Source organism: Phasianus colchicus, chromosome 2 (assembly GCF_987193195.1).
Source record: "Phasianus colchicus chromosome 2, bPhaCol1.hap1.1, whole genome shotgun sequence".
Lineage (NCBI taxonomy): Eukaryota > Metazoa > Chordata > Aves > Galliformes > Phasianidae > Phasianus > Phasianus colchicus.
This window is the reverse complement of record NC_143437.1, coordinates 95,363,100-95,384,452: the sequence shown is the minus strand read 5'-3', so window position 1 is coordinate 95,384,452 and position 21,353 is coordinate 95,363,100. Positions and strand designations below refer to the sequence as shown.

The following is a 21,353-nucleotide window of genomic DNA, read 5'->3' as shown; positions in this document are numbered from 1 at the left end:
GAGGTTGCCCAGGGAAATGGTGGAGTCACTGTTCCTGGAGGTGTTCAAGAAACATGGAGATGTGACTCTGAGGGACAAATCAACGGTCAACACTGATCAACACTTTGATTTTCTGATGCTTTAATTAAATTTTGCTTTTTTCATTCATTTTATCTTTTTTTCATGTAAAGCTCACCGTAGGGCATGTAAAGCTCACCATTCAGGGATTCTCAGCTGTTTTCTGTGTCAGCAAAAGACTGCTAATTTGGATACTTAGGCTTAGGTCGGTCACAAGATCTCTCATTCCTTTTTATCCTTTCAGAGTCCAAATGTTTTTACATATTTTCTTTCACTGAGTGCAATACTTACTCCTTAAGCAAATTTCATATCTGCTCTTCCTGAATTCACTGAAAACTTTCAAAATTGTTGAGGGTGTCACAGCTTTGGCACCTTTCAGAAACCAAAAGAACTATTGTTTAAAGTAATTTGTTTTCATGCTTCTGTGAGAGTTTCAGCTCCATGAAAACTCTTAGCTTTGCTACTCCTTTTTCAGATTATTTTGATCTTTTATCTATCCCGTTGCTTCACAGTAGAGAGAATTTGGGCTTGGACTGCTTTAAACAATGCTTTTACTCAGATGCAGGATAAGTGTTTCAGGTTAGCAGAAGATAAACCTCAAGGATGTCTTTTTGCCTGGGTTTTCCAGTATCTGAATGTAAAAGCTCCTTTCCTACCCATAGGGCTGGTAAAGATTTGAAAGTCAAGAAAACTCTGCACTCAGTAAAGTAAAGGAAATTGTAGCAAACTGACTGAATTGTAGCCCTATACTGCTGGATGGGAGTTCATGCTCAGCCTGCTCCCAGCTTCCAGCTAGCCCACGTATTTCACCCAGAGCTATGAGGAATGGCAGCAGTTCTGGTTTTTAAAAGAAGTGCTGGTGTAGCTTACTACCGAGGCTAAAAAATGTGCAAGAAGTTCTTCAAATCCTTTAAACCAAGCTATAATCATGATAACACCATTCATCATAGCAGCCCCCCCGCCAAACCAACTCCTTTAAACACAACTCTTCCTGCGGTATAAAGTCATTCAATGAAAGATTTTATTACTGCTGTCTGTACTGTTTTTCCAGGGCGCTACCATAATAGAAATCAACACAGAGAAATTGGTAATAATCACACATGTTTCATATTGGTTCCCATGTGGAAAACATTTCAAAGGTGTCAGTGCCTGGAAAACCTGATGGTTTCATTGAATACCAGAACAAAACTCCAAGGCAAACCCCGAGGAGAGATTAACACTTGGAAGTATAAAATTCAGGTAGTAATGAGAAGCCAGGTGTTCACTGTCAAGGATTCCAAGTTTCCCTAATTACGGGTGAGTATCTGACTTTAACTGCCTCTCTCAGGTGAGCCAGTAATCCTTTGTTGACAAAGATTTATAAAGGGAAAAAAATAACAATAGGAAAAGAAAAAGAAATATGCCTCTGTTTGCTGCTATGGAGAAAATATTACACAGGCAGTCCTATTTCTAACTAAATTAAGATGAGAGAGGGAATTGGAAGTCATGTTGCACCCACAGTGATCATTCTGCAAATTGCAATATGGATCTAGAATTTCATGTTAATTACATTTTATTTGAAAAGTGCTGCTCTACACAGTATTTTCCACAGCAGTGGAGGCTTGATTCTGCTCTCAATTATGTAGGTGTAAAGTGGAGTATCTCCAGTGAAGCTAATGAAGTTAGAGTAGTTTAACACTGAAATGAGGAAGATTACAATAAGGCCCTAGAGCCTGCAATATTGCTACTGCAGTTAATGATCATTACTGCAGAATGCTGTAGTCTAGTAATTATTTCGTTCATGCAGGTAGGAAGATACACAAAACTGGTATTGATTGTGTCTGTGAGAGAAATAGGCAAAAATTCTCCAACCTAATATTGTCTCTCCAGATTGTACCATATATTTTCTTTTTGTGTATGTGTGTATTGTGGTTATACGTGGAAGGGAGTGTATTCAGATTTTGAGGAGCTGATTTAAAAGCCTGAATAGGACGCTGAGCATCAAAGTAGTGAAAATTCCTCCTGTTTCAATAATCCTTCAGGTTTCATTGATGCCTGTTGCTTATTTATACTGAAAGCCCCCTACTTTTATTGCTTTCAGTAGTGTTTTGATATGAAGTATTATAACTCAGTCATTGCTAGTCAAATGCACTTTCCAAATCTTGGCCCACGAGTTGTATCATTATGTGTAGGCCAGACTTGGGCTGTGCTTTCCTGAGCTCCGTCTTGAGGAGTGTTTAAAACCATAAAGTGGGCCCAAATTGTTCCTGGGACATTGGGTAGAACAGTCCCATGTAAGTCCCAGTGCTGAAAACTCAGGAAAACAGTAGGTATCTTGAGCTTTGCTTTCCCTGGGCAGATGTAGACATGGGAGCTATGCCTTTGCTGGACTGGGTGTTTGCCCTCTGGCATTGATACGTAATTGTTCACAAAGAAATTGCTAGCAGGGTCCCTGCAATGGCTTTTATCAACAAATTATCTCATCTGGAGATGGATAGGAACGGAGCTCAGGAACTGTTTCCAAAAAGCAGTTGGGATGTGCCTATCCTAGTTTGGAGGCATATGAGCGTATATGACTGCAGGCTGGGCCATGGCACTTGGCTCCAGAGCTTAAAAGTGATCTCTTGTCTTTGTGTATTATTATAATTGTAGCAAGTAGAGACGGAGCTGTGTAGCCACAGTCATGAGGCTGGATCAGGAATAATCATCCCAATCACCACTGATCCATGCTACTTTTTACTTCAAACCTCATAGGGTCAAACTTGGGAACAAACCTGGAGGCGCTGAGTAACACAGTGGCTACTGCTGAGGAGCTAAACTGTCGGGCTGAACTTTATGCTTTAGGACACAGGCTTATGCCACGTGGACAGTCCTAGGTGCTCTGTGCCTGGTGGCACCATCGTGTCAACCTATTGCCTGAGAAACTGCGGGGGGGTGGGGTGTCTTTTAGGCCCCTGGAAATCTCCCACCTTTGTTCTTTACAGTACGTATCGCAAGTCCACAAACAGTTCCATAGCTGTGCATTGACAGGCACACTTCTGGCATTCTGTGTTTGGAGGTGTTAAATTACTGCTGATTTGTTTGTCAAAATATTAGTGTTAATGCCTTTTAAAAATTGCTGTGTGTTGGCTGCTCTTGCTTCTCTCTCTAGTGATGGTGAATTAGAGGGGGAGTCACGGAGGAATTGAACAGCCTCTGCAATAAGCTTTTGTGGCAGGAGATAGGGACAGGGGCAGTTTTATACCACAAGGGTTGTTCCTTTTTCTTTGCATTTCTGTGAATACAAGTGTACTTCTTCACCTCTCCCCAAACAGAAAGACGACATAAAATCTCATTAGGCAAAGGGCTATACATTTCTTCTAATTAGGTTCTTGCCAAATACCACAAGTAACTAAATTATGATCCCAAGACAGGGAAACCTGCTTTATCTGTGGGATGAAATGCAGCTTGTCCTCAGAAAGGACATCACAGTTCATTCAGCTCAGGAGCATTAGCTGGAAAAGGCACACTGCATCATGTAATCTATCTCCTAGGATGCACAACTTGAAAAGAGTTCGTATGTCACAGCAATATGTCCCCTTGTTTATCTTCCAGACAGACTTCATGTATCATGTTGATAAATTGGGCAATACACAGGGCCAGTTCCCTCCTACTGAGGTGAGTGGGAGCTGCGTGGTGCCTGATACCAAAGCTCAGGAATTATTCAGATTGACTAACATAGCTGAGTGCGTGCCAGGCTTGTTTTATTTTTCTTGTCAGATCTCTTGGGGAGTGAAGGAGCTTAGGGGTGACTGAGTTTCAGGAGCACAATGGGGGATGGTAGCACCACCAGTTTACCAATGGCCCACATAGCATATGTCGCTCCGGACTTGCAGAATAGGGGTACATTTGGTGAGCAGCCCAACTGCAGGTGCAATTGGCTCAAGGTCCAGGGAAAACAAATTTCCCTCACTCTCCCTGAGCTAATGCTCAAAGTTTACCCTTTTTAGTATATTTCCTGGAGGGTTGCTTAAGGCATTACTGTAACATAAACAATTCTTAATAATGATTCAGCAGCTATGTTATTCTGTGTAAAAGAAAACAAAACCAAATAAGGGTAATCTTTTGCAATACTGCTTGCAATTTCTTATAGGGACTGACATAAAATATTTAAGTTTCACCATGTTCCAGTGGTGAAGGATCTTGAATACATCCTGGCTCTTCAGTCCTCACATGCCAAATATCTTTGAGCATTGGGATCCAGTATTAAGACCATAATTTACCAAAATATGTTTTGATTTTCTTTTTTTCGTTGTTTGAATACTCTGACAAAATAACTTCAAAACCTTTTCAGTGTCTGTGCTGTGAACAGCACTGATATAACTGGACCTTGTGCTTGCATTTTCCTCTCATACTTCTGGAGTAAAACAGGGACTGCTGAGCAGTGTGTCCAAGCAGCTGCTGACTGTGTTTTTCAAACCTGCCATCACTTTGAGGTTCATATGGAGAAGATTTCACATGCAATTTCTCCTCCAGCACATGGTGTTTGCCCAGGAGCATTACCCTGCAGCTACGCAGGCAAAAACCTTGTGAGAATTTTGTTCCTTCCCTGGTGGATATTGTGCTGAAATGGATAGAGCTGTTCAAATATAAAGGACACTTCTTCTCAGCCAGGTTCAGTAAGACTGTCCAGGATAGCATCCCACTGATGTATTTGGGAATGGAAGGGAGAGTAAGTATGAAAAGATATGGAGGGAGTGCTATAAGAGAGTTAGAGAGGGGTCATGGCTGTCTCTTGTGCTCTTGACAGCATTCTGCTACCACAGACATACCTCTGACTCCAAAAACTTTCCTAATATAGCCGTCTAGCCAACAAACACATTTAATTTTGCTTCTCTTCTATCAGAAAACAAGAAGTTACCCCAAGTGCTGTCGTCATCATAAATACAGCTTAGAGAAGTAGGCAACTAAGTCACAAATCCATGCTGAATTCAGCCTGGTAGTGTAAAGAGAAAAGAGTGTGTGGCCAAGAAGAGAAACACTGTGTATCTCACGACACAAGTGGAGCACATTAGGTTGAGAATGAAAGATGCTGAACATAAAAGGGAAGAAAGTGAGAGAATGAAACAAAAAATAATAACAGTAAGCAGCAACAGACGGATTCAGATGCTCTGTCTCTCGCTGGAGATGACTTAACTGACACAAGTTACCTCACTGGAAAGGTATGCAGGCAGGTGTGACTCTGGATCAGTCCAAATGTGGCCAGTACTATCCAAGGTGAACATTAAGATACAGAAGTAAATAACAGTATTTTGTACATAATCAGTAATTGCGAGCGACAGATTCCAACATGCCTTAGGGATTTAGCCACAGAAATCCCACTGACCTTCAGTAGTGCTTATGTACCTACATTCCTTAGGTGCTTTAGAGAATCTGTGTGCATGTACTACGCTCAAGAAAAAGTCCATTAATGTGACTATGATTTTAAGATCCTTTAATGTACTTGATTTTATATAAATGTACGCACTAGAATTTGTCAGGTCAGGGTTTTTGTCATCAAACTATGAAGTTCAAGGGGGTGTGAATTACTGAGCCTTAAAGTTCTTCTTTGAATTATGTCTTTTTTTATTTACATGAAAATATTTTCTGAGTCACTTCTGATTTTTTTTTTTGTGCTATTTACAAACTATTCTGAAAAGTTGTGCTGAGAATATTCAAAGTTAGTTTAGTATGTCAAACAGAGGAATAGAGTTTAGCTCTATTCTTAAACCATGATTATTTATGTAGCAGGCATGTTGGCTAACAAAAAGAATGAAGGCTGACGGGCATGAAAATAACCAGGCTGCTTGTACATGAGCCTCATTTGCTGTGGTCCCAGCAGGAGCTTGAAGAACACTGTGTAAATCGTGAAACAAAGGGTGCACAGTTAGCATGCACCAGAGATGACCGCTTGTGGTGCTACTTCATGCTACACATCCCACCTTATATTGTGGCTATGAAAGGAGAAGAAGAAATCAGGAGCTACAGGAGTATATGTGGGAGTGCTTTGGGAATATGACTGGTGACACAGAGTGTAGGCTGGTGCATCAATTTACCATTTTAACCTAGACATGCAGGGTAAAGTATAAGAAGGCACGTAACTAGTTGGATTATGTATGTATTTAATGCAAACACAAAGATAAATTAAAGGAAGATTAGACTTAAATTACAGTTGTAAAATAAGGTAATTAGAAGTATGAATATTTTGGTATTAGGACAGCCATGCGCCGTAGTCTGATGCCTACAGGCATATGTCTTGGTAAATGCACTGTGAGAACCTTTACCTGATCACGTAGTATGTTTTTCCATGGAGTTATTATATAGCATGGACAGAGGTTAATTAATGAGACAAATGATCAATTTTTAGTTTAAACCTTGTTTTTTAAGAATTGAGGCTCTTTTTATTGTTTGTTGGCCAGTCCTCTCTCATATGGACAATCCGTTCTAAACTTGACTCAGACTGGGATACATCAGAGCCTTTCTAAGTCAGGTCAGCCATTTATTAGACATCAGAGAATCTACATAGCCTCACTTACACTGAAGAAGGTTCTGTTATTTCTTTGTTTGTTTGGGTTTGTAACTCACAGTGCTCCTTAAATGCTGTCCCAGCAGTGCACATACACCAGATAATGAATTTTTAGAGCACTGTGGACTTTATTCTGGCAGCTGAGTACTTCAAGAATGCTAACAATAAAGAGAAAGGTAAGTGTTATTAAGGTCTGCATGCTATGGAAGAGGATCTAAACATACAGAAACACCAGTTTTGGGTGCCTCAATGGTCTTTTGGATAAAACAGACACAGCTAGATATTTCTGATGTGCCAAGCACAGGCAGCTCTCAGAGCTGAGACAAGTCAGGAACACTAACAGGCCATCCATCCTGTAGGTTCAGTGACGCACATCTTTCGATACTGCTCTTTTGCACAGCTTTCTTGTGTGCATATGTTTCCTATAGAATGTGCTGTTTTGTGTGGCTTGCCTCACTCCTTGTAAACCTATTTGACTGTACAAAATGCAGTGGCTTCAGATGAAGCTGAAAACTGAAGAAATAGGGAATAAATTATTGCATTTTCAACACAGAGTGGAAATTGTGGAAAGGTGAGAATCTTGGCACTGCTCTTACACTGAGAGCAAGAAGAACAGATTACTCCACTTAATAGCAAGATAAAATGAGAAACAGTTTGTTCATTATCAGTATTTCACAGTGTATCTCCCTCTCTCCCATCCACCTTTCTCAAACTCCTGAATTCCTGAAGCTCTGCAAGCTTCTTGTCTTCCAAGATCCATTTCATAGTGTCAAGATAGGTTGATGGAATAAAGCAGATCCTTATCCTTTGGCACCAATGTTTCTTTTATCTTCTTTTCTTCTTATTATATTTTCTTCCTTTCATCCATGGGAAAGAATTCTTGTGGCAAATATTTCTCAAGCCTCTCTAAAGGGCCTGTGTAAAAGGGAAAGAAAAAGGAATAAAACAGACAAAGCATAGAATTTTTTTTCAAAGATGAAACCAGAAGGGTATTTGTTACAGTAAAAATGCATCAGGTTGAACAAAAGGATCACTTTGGAACACCTTGTTGGTAGGGCCATCTCTTTGATGTTGGAGGTTACCCATTTTTGGAAGACTTTGTAAGATTAGGATACTAAGTATTTCTTGTGTTTTAGCTTCTTCTATTAAAACTGTCAGCTTGAAATTACCAAGGTTTCACAGAACCACAAAATTGCTGAGGTTGCAAGGGACCTCTGCAGATCATCTAATCCCCTCTCAAGCAGGGTTCGCTCAAGTGCACAACACAGGATTATGTCCAAATGACTTCTGAACATCTCCAGGGAAGAACCTCTCCAGGCAGCCTGTGCCAGTACTCCATCACCCTTGCAGTAAAGAAACTTTTCCTCAAGCTTAAGTGGAATTTCCTGTGTTTCAGTTTGTTCCCAGTGTCTCTTGATCAATTACTGGGCACCACTGAGAAGAATCTATCTCCACTCTTGTTATTGATCAGATCCCTCTGAGCCTTCTCTTCTCTGGGCCTAGCTCTGTCAGCCTTCCTTCATAGGGGAAATGCACCAGTCCCTTCATCATTTTAGGTTCTTCCCTGCAGTGCTGGTGTTGAGCAGGTCAGCACCAGCCTGTACTAGTGTATGGGGTTATTCCTCCCGAGGAGAAGGACTCTGCACTTCTCCCAGATGAATGTCAAGAGGCTCCTCAGACCACTGCTTCAGGCTGTCAAACTCCTTTTGAATTTCAGCACAGCACTCGGGGTATCAGCCACTTCTTCCAGATTTACATCATCAGCAAACTTGCTGAGGAGTCACTCTCTCCCTCTGCTCGCTGTGCCACTGATCATAACCCTCTGAAACCTGTCATTCAACAAATTCTCAATCCATTTCAATGTCCACTCATCCTGCCCACACTTCCTAAGCTTGTCGATGGGAGATGTGTCAGAAGCTTGCTGACATCCAAGTAGACATCCAGTGCTCACCCCTCATCTACCCAGCCCAATGTCCTGTCGTAGAAAGCAAGCAGGTTTTCCAGCGCAGGATCACAAAATGATAAAAGGTCTGGAGCATATTCCATGTGAGGAAAGGCTGAGTAGCCTGCATCTGTTTGGCCTCGGGAAAAGAAAACTGAGGAGAGATCTGATTAATGTTTATAAATATCTAAAGGGAGGTGGGAGGCAAATGGATGAGGCCAGGCCCTTCTTGGTAGTGCACAGCAATAGGATAACAAGGAGTAAAGGCCTAAAACTTGAACATAGGAAATTCCGTACAGACATGCAGAAAAACTTCTTTATGGTGAGTGTGCTGGAGCACTGGAACAGGCTTCCCAGAGAGGCTGTGGAGACTCTTTCTATGGAGATATTCAAGACCCATCTGAACGCCTGCTTGTGTGACATATTATAGGGTACCTGCTTTAGCTGGGGAGTTGGTCTCAATGAACTCTTGAGGTCCTTTCCAACTCCTGCAATTCTGTGATTCTGTGGTTAAGCATGATTTCTCTTTAGCAAATCCCTGCTGACTACGCTAGGTTACCTTCTTGTCTTCCACAGGTTTAGAGATGGCCTCCAGAATGAGGCCATCCTTTCCTGTTCCATAACCTTTCCAGAGATTAAGGTGAGGCTGACTGGTCTGTAGCTTGCTAGTCCTCCTTCTTGACCTGTTTGAAGACTGGGGTGACATTTATGAAGTAACTTTTAATTAGTCACATGTACTGTGGAGGCATTCATATCTACTAAGAGATATATTATATATATATATCTAAAATATTGATTTAAGTAGGCAATTGTATGTTGCAGTAGGAAGCTCATCTGTCCTGTTTCTTATACAGGAAAATTTCTAGTATGTGATTCTTTATTGCCAGCTTAGCTTACTATCATATATAGGCTAAAATCAACAACTTTGTACAAAGTAAATCTGTATAAAATAGAGAAAATGAGAAAAAAGACAGTAAATATTTTGCTAATACTATGAGCAAGCTAGAACTCTTTTTATAAAGCTGAATCTGAGCTATTTAAGGTTTTAGATATACATAATATTATGCAGTCAAAATGAAAGTGCTTCATCCCATATTGCGCTGCTTTTGATATAAATAAAATGTATGTGCAGTATTTTATTTCATTTCAGAAAATGTAACAAGAGCAAAATGGCATGATCTTGTATGGCAACATAACTTTGCATTCATGGCTGATTTTTTTCCCCTTAACACAGAAGAATATTGTGGGTTGATGCAGTGTCCTAACACAATAGGGGCTAATGAATAGAGCTTGCTGCACTCAAGAGACTGCAGTTCAATTACTAGCGGTGCCAATCAAGTCAGAAATATTAACCATGGTAACAGCAGATTTGAGTTGCATGGAATGAAGCTGTGGCTTCTTGGGGAAGACTGCCTCTTGGGAAGGAAGGGAATGATCTCAGCAAGAGTCACAGAAGGTCGGAAAATACTTCTTTGTGGTAAAGGAGAGCAGCACGCAGCATGCTACGGGGAGCTCTGAGCTGTTTGTGTATGTTTTCATAGCAGTGAGCCTAAGACAACTAGCAAGTGTGATTAACTATGGAGCCCATGCAATGTGCTTAGCATATGGAATTGTATTTCGTATGTATATGCGTATGTATTACACAGGGTACTTACTACACCCTATTATAAAGTACAATATAATAACTAATTATGTGAAAGATAATGCAGATTAGGTCCCAAAAGGAGTAAAATGTTGCTGAAGTCAACGTGACTGCAATGAATTCCACCAATTGAATCTGTAGCCTTTTATGAGGATTTACTTAATATAGTGCATTTGTTCTGCTGGCTGATGATCAGAGTGAGGATCCCTTGATTTGATACAATGGCAGTGTTATGTATTAGTAGCATGAACAGGAAGCAGCTGGCGTCCTGTTCAGAAAACAATCTCAGTTTTTATTGCAGAGAGCAATATTGAAAAACACTGCGTGTGAGGGGCCTAATCCTTAAAAATGTGGGAGTTGAGATACTGTCCCTGTTCATTGACCAGTCACTTCGGAACTATTGGTCTCAATTTGCCTCTCTTCACAGAAAGCTGTTCTGGTGTCAGTCCTTTGGAATACAGAGAAAACTTGCTCAAGCCCTGAAATGGCTATTTTGCACTTGTCTGCCACCTCATCTGTCTGGTGAGTATGTTCAGTAGTGCTTTTTTATTAGATGGCATTTCTTTATAGTCAGCATGAGTGAAAACTTTTCCTATTCTACATACTAGGTAACATTAAGACTGTTAGGTATGGTTACTGTTACTGTTACTGTGGGTTCTTAGATTTACCGTTTCCTCATAATTTTGTAAAAATATCTGACAGGTTTGTTGATACCTGAAGAAGTAGGACCTAAAAAATGCATTTGATTATGTCTGTAAAGCTGGAGAAAATAATGTGTACTTAATACCTTTCTTCCTTGAGGATTTTGGAATGCACGACAACTATTGTATACATTTCACGATATCTCTGTAAGGCAGACAGGTGTAGTGCCTGGGCAAGGAAGGTGAATCATAGAGGTTTGTCTTGTCTAGATCAGGCATCTGAAACGTAGTCATCCCAGTCTAGTTTCATCACCTTAGGCCCCTCTTGCAGCCAAATATTTTTCAGTTTCAGAGGATGATTCACCTCAGTTATCTCAGAACCTGCACCAAGATGAGAAGAAATGGAGGTCTCCAATGTCCAGAAATGGGGCTCAAGGTTGCTTCATTACCCACATTTGGGCTCCAAAGCCAGATGAGATGGAATGACTTGAATGTGTCCTGACAAGTTAGGAAAAACAGCAGCCAAGGAAGAGAGTGGGATTGAATTTTAATCCCACTTTTATCACAGTTGTCTATTTGACCTACGACTGGACCGCTTTCCATCATTATCACCGTTTTGCTCCTTTTCCTCCTTCTCTTTGTTTGTTTTGAGCACTGAACAAGCATTCAGTGTAAGAGACAGTCCTCCTTTCCTTCTAATGAAGAATGAATACTTGTGTTTAACTCCTATTTGAAAATATTTGCCATGTGGGTAGGATAGCCTGGTAAAAAACTCTTGTAAGTCTTTGCTGTTTCAGTTGCATAAGTGACTTAAGCAATCAGTGAAGGAGGGATGAGAAGCCACTTATCATGTTTCTTAGACTACTGCCCTATCTACTGGGCTAAACTGCAATTTACTCACTGGATTAATGAATAACCAATTATTGTGACACACCACCAGAAGCAGATCGAGGAAGTTAATACTTAGATTTATTGACAGCATGTTTGAGAAATGCAAGAATCATATTCAGGTCATGCTATGACTGGTTCAGAGAAGTGCCTGAAACCAAGTTAGTTTTCAGTATTGGTTGCCATTAGGCTACTGGGCTGTTTTCTTGTCAACTCAAGGAATATTAAAATAAAGAGTGTCTGGATATTTGGAATGCCTGCCTCAGTGTCTATACCAGTCTCTTTGTAAAAAAGTGGCCTGGATTCAAATTGTGGTAAGTGAAAGACAGAACAGAACCAGTCTCATGTGTCTCAGCAGACCCATAATTACTGGAAGAGAGTATGAAACTGGTGTGATAGATAACAGCATTATCAGCATCTAGCTCTAAAACCTGCTTTCCACTTGTCCAACACAAACACACATTTTGGGATTACTGAAATTACAGTTTCTGGCATGCATTAGATATTATTTCACCTGATCTTGATGTTTGAGGTGATCTGTCCACAGTGACTATTACTAATAATGGCAGCTTTATTAAGCAATGTATGAAGTATGGGAAAAGATTTGTAAACTATGCACTCTGTATTTCATCCTTAGTCCTTTTGGATTCAGTAGAATATCCAAAATTATCCAAGATCTTCATTCTTCTACTTTCTTTAACAATATTTTTGTCAAATAATCTCTACCATTTTGGCAGACTCATAAATTTTATTATTCTTCACTGTTGCCTCTCTTTAGCTCCTGTCTGCCATGTGAAGACATGTGATGTCTTACTAGCCAAGTATTTGTGCTAGAATATGGATTTAATAACAGGGTAAGTTTTATTTCTGACCTAATAACTAACATTAGTTGAATGATGTTCAGGCCACATATACTAACAACAGTACATCCTTTGTTTTTAACAATATTACATTCTTTGTAAAGCAAGAAAAATCCATAGCAAACAAAAAATCCCAACAGGCCAAACAACCAAATAAAAATCGAGGAACTTGATTCTAGTATAAGCCTTGTAAAATGTTCTCCATCTACTTTCTTGTTTAGAAATGTTAGGACAATATACCTTGCCTTCACAAAATGTTTGTTATCAAAAGATATGTGCTACTTAGTTATTTCCTTGTCTGAAGTCACAATTCATGATGTCCATGTATGAGTTCATGAGCCTTTTAAATGATTACAAGTTACAAATAATGTACACCCTTGTAAAAGGACAGACACACTTCAGCTCCTTCTCTTGCACTCCCACATGAGTTTTCTGTCTTCTTACTGTTTTCTGCCTGAGTAGAAGTTTTTTAATTGTAGAATAGCAACAATATGGTCTACTTGGTATACATATGCAAAATATTACTGTGTATGGAGCTAAGTCATTCTTTAAGCTTTGTTATGACAAAGCAAGCTAAAGTGAGTTCCTTGGTATAACCAAAAAGAAACAGGGGTTTCACAGAGGAGATAAGCCATAAGCTCAGAAGCTGGTGGCTCCTGATTCTAACCTGGCATAAGGAGGAAAAAACTGAAATCAGGGTAAAGAGCCTCATTGAGCATGAGGCAGAGGCAGATTAGGAGAGTGTGGAAATGGGAATTATCTTACTGCTGTGACAGTAATTTAACTGCACTGCTGTGCCCTAGGAAAAGAGGGTCTCCCTGTGTCTCTAAGAGGGCAAAGAAGGGCTTGAGGCAGGGGTGAGACAAACTATGAGCTGCCTTTATCTTGCCTCCTGGCTTTCAGCGAAGCTTTCAAATCTAGAGAAGCCCCTTTTTTAACAAGTTTGATGTTTCCTGGGGTCTATGTCTTACTGATTATGTCTGTTTTACTACAGAGGGGCTGGTAACAGAAAAAATGAGCCTGTAGACAAAAGAGGAAAACAGTACAGCATGCACAGAAAGCCAATACATATCTGAAATTTGAAGAAATATTGACTGCTCCTATTGCCATGGTAATCATATACATTAACGCAAGCTTCAAACCTTAGTCTTTCTTATTCAGTATTAAGACTTGAATAGAGGACATGAAGGCTGGTTAGTTGGATAATGGAGAAAGAGTACCCAAAGACTAAATACATTCAGAAATCCATGTGCACATAAATCTTCCTCAAACAGAATCTCATCTCAATAGCAGGGAGAAGATTCTTGAATGTCATTATCCTATTTAGCACAAGTGGTTTCATCAGGCTCTTACTTTGTTATGTGTGTTGACTGTTGATCTTTCCAAACAACAGAACCATGACTTAGGTCTTAGAATCACTCACGAGTAGCGGTTTGAAAACTTAAGGAGGTACATAAATTCAAAAATGTTATAAATGGCAGGAAAAATTATTCCATGTTTAAGAAAAGAAATATGGTTACTATTATTACTGCTTGTATAAAAGTTCAGTAGTTCTTTTCACAGTCTGTACAGGCATGTTACATTTCAGTTATTTGCCCTGATAGTCTTTCTGATACACAGTATACTATTTACTTTAAGGTATATAAGTAGCAGTGATTCGTGGTGTGTGATAAATAGAAAAGGAAGTTTGATTTTAAAAGGAAGAATCATACTTGAGTTCTATATGTAAAAATAAGACATAGGTACTCTATTATAAGTTATATGGTGCTGTTGTTGCTGCTTCATGTTATGCTGAAGGACTACACAACCCAAACAACATTCAATGCATGCCATGTTCCCGAGTTATTAAAGGAGAAGCAGACAGCCATATATCAGAATGTCAGCATCAGCAACGCCCAGTCAATTAATCTCTAGCAGTCTCTGGTATAAGTTAGATTACCCTAGAAGTATATGTGCAGTCTCTCTCTATTTGAGTAGGGAGTTGAATATCAAGTGGGAGCTTTCTGGTGTAAAAATAGGAAACAGGAATTGTACTTTAAAGTCATTAACAGTGATGCTGAAATGCTTTGGCTCATTTGGTTTACTGAGTGATGTCCATAGAAATGTTTAGCTGGAACATACATTAGTGACTCTGCAAAGGTGTAATAAACCATGACATGATTTTCATGTTCTGTAAGGTGCAAGGACCTGTCTTTGAAAAGCAGGTCATTACCAATCTATTCAGAGTGGAATATTGGGTAAAGAGGGACTTTAGTATTAGCCTCTAGTCAGGTATTCTATAGTAACAAGTACTATGAGAACAGCTATAACTTCTAGATGATTGCCTCTCACTCCTAAATCTCCCAGGAGGTTTCAGAGTCTTGCAATACATGAGAAGAATCATCCCAAGACATACAAGCGCTCTGCTTGGTACTCCCTAAGCACAGAAGGAAGCAAACTTTGCTTTTGCTTAGATGAAGTCAAAAGGGCAGTTAAAAGAGAAGTTAAAAGACGTTGAGCAATATGACCAACTTTTCTCTAGGTTACAGCTTTCCCTGACAGCTGTTTCCAGGATGTAGATGAAGAGAAACAACCGTTACTAATTCCATGTGCAGTGGACCAGTAGACTTGCTTTCACCAGTGACCAGACTTGCTTTCAATAGCGACCAGTGAAATCATGGTAGATGGTCTACAGTGGAAATCTGAAACTGTATTAAGAATTATTTTCAATATTGCCTTCAAGTAGAAGTTATAAGAATGCAGAACAATGTTGTTTAATTTGAGTGACAGCATAGGCTGATTGGTCTTAATTGTTTGTGAGCCAGCTGCTTAGGGGCAGTATATCTCAGTGATGTGCTGCTCTGCATCCTTTGTGCTTGAGACAGAATTCACTGTAAGGCTGTGTATGCTGGATACATATATGGAATTAGATATGTGCTGGAGAACTTCCCCAATTACTACTGCTTATGCTTGAGAACAGGGACATCAGAAGAGGTTATCGTGGAAATAAAAACAAACTTTCTCTTTTTTTAAAAAAAGTAGATAGAAACCATGTTGGTGAGCAGTTATTCCAACAGTTCTGTTGATATATATTTTTGTTGTTCTTGTAACTAGGAAGAGAGATCAGACATCTTAGCTCTCAGAGAAGAAGGTTTTCACTGTGGCAATGAATAGGAACTGTGTGCTCCTTCAGACTTTTAAAACTATTTGCAGCTTTTTTAGTTAGAAGAAAAAATAAATGTAATTTATTCAGTGTTTTTTGATAAGCAAAGTTTAGATTTAAAATGTGTAATTCCTGGCAATTAGAGGCAATAAAAAAGTATGCAGAATGGTAAAACTACCATTTTGATCTGGCTTCATGAAATACATGTTTGCCTTGCTAAACACTTAACAATACTGACAGTGGAGCTGAGATGCCTTGCAATCAGACATTATTTGATCAGGCAGTTCTTGTTGTACTGTACATAGCTAAAGAGTTGCTTTAAATACAATAAATAAAAGTAAAATCTTACACAAGGCAGCACAGCTTAGTAATTGCTGTTTTGGAGCTCACGTCGCTGCAGTTATTTAGCTCAGCATTTCATCTCCAGCTGCAGCACAATTTTTGCCAAATATAGATAAATGAAGTTAAAGTTATTGGCAAGGACTAGTTCTGTATCCCTGTTTTGAGTTCATAGATTCATAGGAAGGGCCTTTCTTTATTTTTGTAGCTAGCAATTGTTTTGAACTCCTCTGTTCCAGTACAACAATGTTTTCAGTTCTATTTTATCAGATACTGGTAAACAGAGAGAATGAGCAGGTTCTTTCTTTGAGAAATATATCATATGAAATGAGAGGGAGGAACAGGCTAAGAAACTGAACCTCACCCACTGTATTTTAGGGGTTTCGTGTAATCTTGATACCAAATCTGCAGACATGGACTTTCTGCATGGGATGGGTAACTCTATGGAGTGCTAATTACCTTCTGCATTGAACAAGACAGCCTAGTAGCAGGGTCCCCTGCAGACTGACCCTCTCACTATGAGCTACATGCAAATGATTTCTTGGACCTTCTGTAGAGAACAGTTCCATCCTATGAAACTTAACAAATGAGACACAAATACACCATAGATACATAACATTGAACTTGTTTTAAGTCACTGTAGAAACACTACTAAATAAACTCAAGACCTGTAAAATTTAGGTCGTATATACTCCTATTTCTTCATATTAGCTCAGTTCCATTTCCTTCTCTCTGTCATGCACAACAAGTTTTCAGTTTTACAGCTGTTTTGTGATTATCTATAAACAAGCAAGGGGGGTCAGGAAATGCTGGTGTTTGCCTCTAATCCACCTGGCTCCTTTTCCTTTGATGTATGATCCCTTCTCTTTAAAGGCAGCCAGGCAAGAGTCTTACCCTCCAGAAAGCAAACTCATGGAGCTTCTATTTGGAATGGCTATGCATGGTGAAACATATAACAAGAACTGCTGTCTAGATATGGAAAAGAGAAAGTACTTTCTTTTTTATGTCCAAACACTGTCCTGAAGTTTCTCTACACAGACATTTCATATTAATTAGCATGTGCAAACCTTTTCTAGCATGCTGCTTTCTCCATGGTTACTTAACTTAGGACCATAGCTATAGAAGTTCTCAAAAACTCTAAAATTAGACAAGGAAGACTCACGAAGTTTGCCAGTAAGGTTTTAAAGGGAAATTATTTTTTCAGAATTAGGGGAGAGAGTCTTTTTTTTTTTTTTTTTTGCCTGTGAAATTTGCCTGATTCATGCAGAATGACTGGTTTCAGCCAAAGAAAAGGCTTCTCCTTTTTGTAATTTCTCATCAGCTTTACCGACAATGTGAGTTTCACTTCACATATCCTATGTCACCCTGATTTCCAAAATAAAATTTGAGAGGTTTAATGAAATTACAGCTTTTTAATTGGAACAAGCAAACAAACAAAAACTACTAAACTAAATTGCTGCTGATAATGCAGCAGCAAGCAGAAAACAGAAATTTCTATTTGCCTATATGTTATGGAAGAGGGCAATTACATTTCTTTAGCTACTATGATGATTTTCAATATGTGTTGTGAAATTATCTACTTTTCAGATTACCCTTACTTTGATATTAGTTAAGAAATGATCAGTCAAGACCTCTTTTGAAATCCACGGGCTCTCACAACTAGAAAATATAACTTCCTCCTATGCTATTATAGTAATTGCTATTATAGTTGGCTTTTTTATTGACTTAGCTGAAGCATACTATAAATAGAGAGAATTAGGAATGATGATTTTTTTCATATAAGAAATGTTCATGAAAACAGTATTTGTCACGTTGGAAAATATTTTTATTAAAAAAAAAACAGAACTTTTTTAAAAAAGGTCTTTTTCCTTGAAGGTTGTCTTATGGAAATAAGACTGTTTCTCATGGAGACAAAGAAAAATATTTCCACTTCAGTGAATGGCTGTGAAATAGCAATAAATTTCCAACACAAAATTTGGGATTATCTTAATTAGGACCATTATTCAAGACTCACAGTCTGCCCTTAATGGGTAAATTATATAGATTTTACGAAGGAGTGGTCAGAGATGTTACTAATTCTCCAGGTTTATAAGGTAAATTGGTGTACTCAGAAGAGAAGCATCAATTTTGTATCCCCACCTCCTGTACGTGATGCTAAATCAGCTGGAAATAGTACTCTATAAGATTAGGGAAGAGCCAGAGTGTTTTCCAGTATGATTCTTTCTCGTGAGAGCAACAAATAACAATGAAAACAGTTTTGATGTGCCAACTCATTTCTATAGGATTGTTATTCAGGTTATTAGTGTTAGTGAAGCTTTTCACCAGTGGATTCAGAGAGCACTTTTCTACACATCTATACTTTCACGTAACTCCAATAAGAGCATCTATCCCCAGTAGAGGAGATAGGTAGGGACTGGGCCCACTGCACTGCACCAAGAGGAGATTATTTCTTAGGACTAGATGAATATCTCTGGTTCCTACTGTCTCTCACTGGCTGGCATTTATTCCTCAAATAACTGCATTTTCTTATGGCTACTCCTACATGTATTCTATAATGTGGTCTAGAATGTATTTTGGATTATTTGAGTCGAGCTGGCTTTTTCCAAAGAGCACATCAGGCCAAGCTCCGCATGTCTCGTCAGGAACCCACCTGTGGCCATTTTGGTGACTTTTTTGAGGAGTGAAGTTACTACTTTCACAGTCGAATATGCATTTCTCATCCTTGTTATTTTTGTCATAATTAATCAGTCTGACTAAGAAGCTGATCTGGTCTCATCAGCTACATTGCAAGAAAGCAGAGAGAAAAAACAGAGCCCTTCTGATATGGTGGCTGCATTCCTTCTGCATATCCCTCCTGGAGATTGGTTTACCACAGAGTCTCCTGTTTGTACATATAGGGCTAGCCTCCCCCATTGCGATGTAACAACAACATGATGTGAAAATAAAGTAAAGAATTCCCAGGAATGTTCCTCTCCATAGCATGTGTGCACATACGAATGCAGGCGAGTGTGCTTGTGTGCAAACAAATACACACACTGTCACATTTGGCACCGTGGCCACTGTGGTTAAACAATGTCAATACCAGAAAGTCTTAGGGTTCTGACACTTCCTCTGGCTGTAAAATATTTACTGTTCCTTTAAAACTGAGAATTAAAAAAAAAAAGGTCAGTCTGTATACTGAACAAGGAGTAAAAAAAATCCTTTTTTTATTAGAAAACACTTGAAACTTATCATGTGCAGCAGATGGGAGTAGAAAATGCAGCTTGAAGACAGTTATATAAATATATCCTTGATGTCTGTTTTGCTTTTCAATTTGCAGTGAAAAGTACAAAGGTAGAATAGAGCGCCAGTCAGGGCTGCACTGTGTCTCTTGATATCCATTCCAGATGTTGGCTAGACTTCGTGGAGCCAGGCTTATGGCACTGAGGCTGGAGCTCGTTGTCTTTTCCTCCAGGTGTGATGCTTCATGCTGATCCCCCCACATGCTAGCCCGTCTTATCCAAACACACTAAGCTCTGTGACAGGCTTCTACCACCTTTTTGACCAAAATTCACCTCCCTTCCCCCCCCAGCCTCCATGCTTTCCACCCACCCCAACTTCTTTCAGCTTGATGGGCTCTGCAGAAAAGCCCACTTGTCCCTGCCTATCATTCTGTCACTTCAAAAGCAAGTCCCCCTAAAAAAATGAGCTCTGACGTGGTTCTCAAATAATGCTAGTCAGTTAGTAGCTGCTTTGAATATTCCTCTTTGTGTTTTGAGAGTGTCTGGAGGTACTATTTGACACCGAGTATGTCTGCCAAGCCTCTAATGGTAGTTCTCTGTTTGTGCATGCTTGTAAAGGATTTTACACTGTAATATTTTAACTCCCTGATTAAACATTGCTAAGCACAGAAGTATATCATAAATCTTGCAGGCGCCAACTCCATTTATCTGAATGTTAGTTACTGTCTACGGTGGGTAAACAAATTACAGCACAGTTTATTACAATATATGGAGCCACGATGTAGCTCTATTAATATCTTGTACCCCCTGGAAATATATTGTTGGCTCACAGTCTGAATTTTCTCTCCTGAACAATTAAAAACAAATTCTGAATGGAGGGTGGGAGGGTGCATGTGAGAGGGAGGGGGAAGCATCAGGCACTTTCAAGGGGAAACTTGCTGGGAGTAACAATAATGAGCTGCAATATCAAATTACTACTATCCTGAGTTTGAGGTCAGTACATATTGAGCTAGTTGTAAGATATTAAAGTAGAAACTTTTCTAGTTTGGAATGTATTAATGCTGCTAAAGCTGCCAGCAAAACAGCTAGAAAGAGTTTGACTTGGAGAGGGAAAAAACAAAGGAGAATATTAACAAGCAATAGCATTGGAGTCTCTTCCTTTCCCAGCTACATGCAGCACATTTGCAAAGATCATCCTCATTAATGCTAGCAAGTTTAAGGCACAAGTTCCACTTGTTGATCGGAGATGAATGCTAGAGAAGTTGGAATATTTCCGAAGCCATCTACAAAAATAAATAGTCACTTCTATTTTTTTATCAGTTTGCTTTGCCTACACAAATAATCCCATTTACGTGAATTTATTGCAATCATTGGAAGCTCTATCTTTCTGAAACTGCAGAATAAACAACTGATTAATGTAGGAACTTAAACCTTTAGCAATTCTACCAGGAGGCTTTTTGGATGACTAGTTTAATCCTATTTGAGATAGCTTATGATATATTTCAACACAGAACTAGGAGCAAGAAAGACACTCTATAAGTTTGAAGAAAATTCATGGTAACTATTAAAAATAATTAAAATTCTAAAAAACTGGAACAAGATCAAGATTGAAATAGTATGTGTAAATCCCTATTTACTTTTGATGTTATTAAAGGCACCATTGCTGCTTGTTCTAGTGGATAGAGTTGTAGCTTAATAAGCTGGCTATTACTGGAGCTATACCAGCTGGATTTCTTACAGTGGTGCAATGCTGATGGCAAAATAAAATTAAAAATAGGTAAGAAATAGTTGTTTCCCTAATTCTGCAGTAATGCCCTCTGAAAGGCTGCCATTGAAACCTCTGATACAAACTGATGATTCTGATGTCAGTGGGAGCAGGCACCACTAGTTGTTATCTCCCTTCCAGGAAACTACAAAACACCAACATTTTAGAGACTGGAAAAGAGTTCATTACTTGCAGGGGCAGGGCAGGATAATGTACCAGTGTTCTTAAGTGGGCTCTAGTGATCAAGAACACAAACACCATCCTTCATGAAAGGGATCAGGGCTTGGTAAAAATAGAAATCCAAATATTTTTAAAACTTTTGCATATTATCAA

The 21,353-nt window shown here is 39.1% G+C and overlaps 1 long non-coding RNA gene across 1 annotated transcript in view; it reads left to right on the top strand.

The window, feature by feature from the left end:
- The window catches only part of LOC149919197 (uncharacterized), a 45,086-nt gene that overhangs the window by 10,969 nt on the left and 12,764 nt on the right, over window positions 1-21,353 (top strand). The window contains exons 3-4 of the long non-coding RNA XR_016464843.1: window positions 10,592-10,686; window positions 12,472-12,547. This is a non-coding gene — a long non-coding RNA (uncharacterized LOC149919197). The remainder of the gene's footprint in view (window positions 1-10,591; window positions 10,687-12,471; window positions 12,548-21,353) is intronic.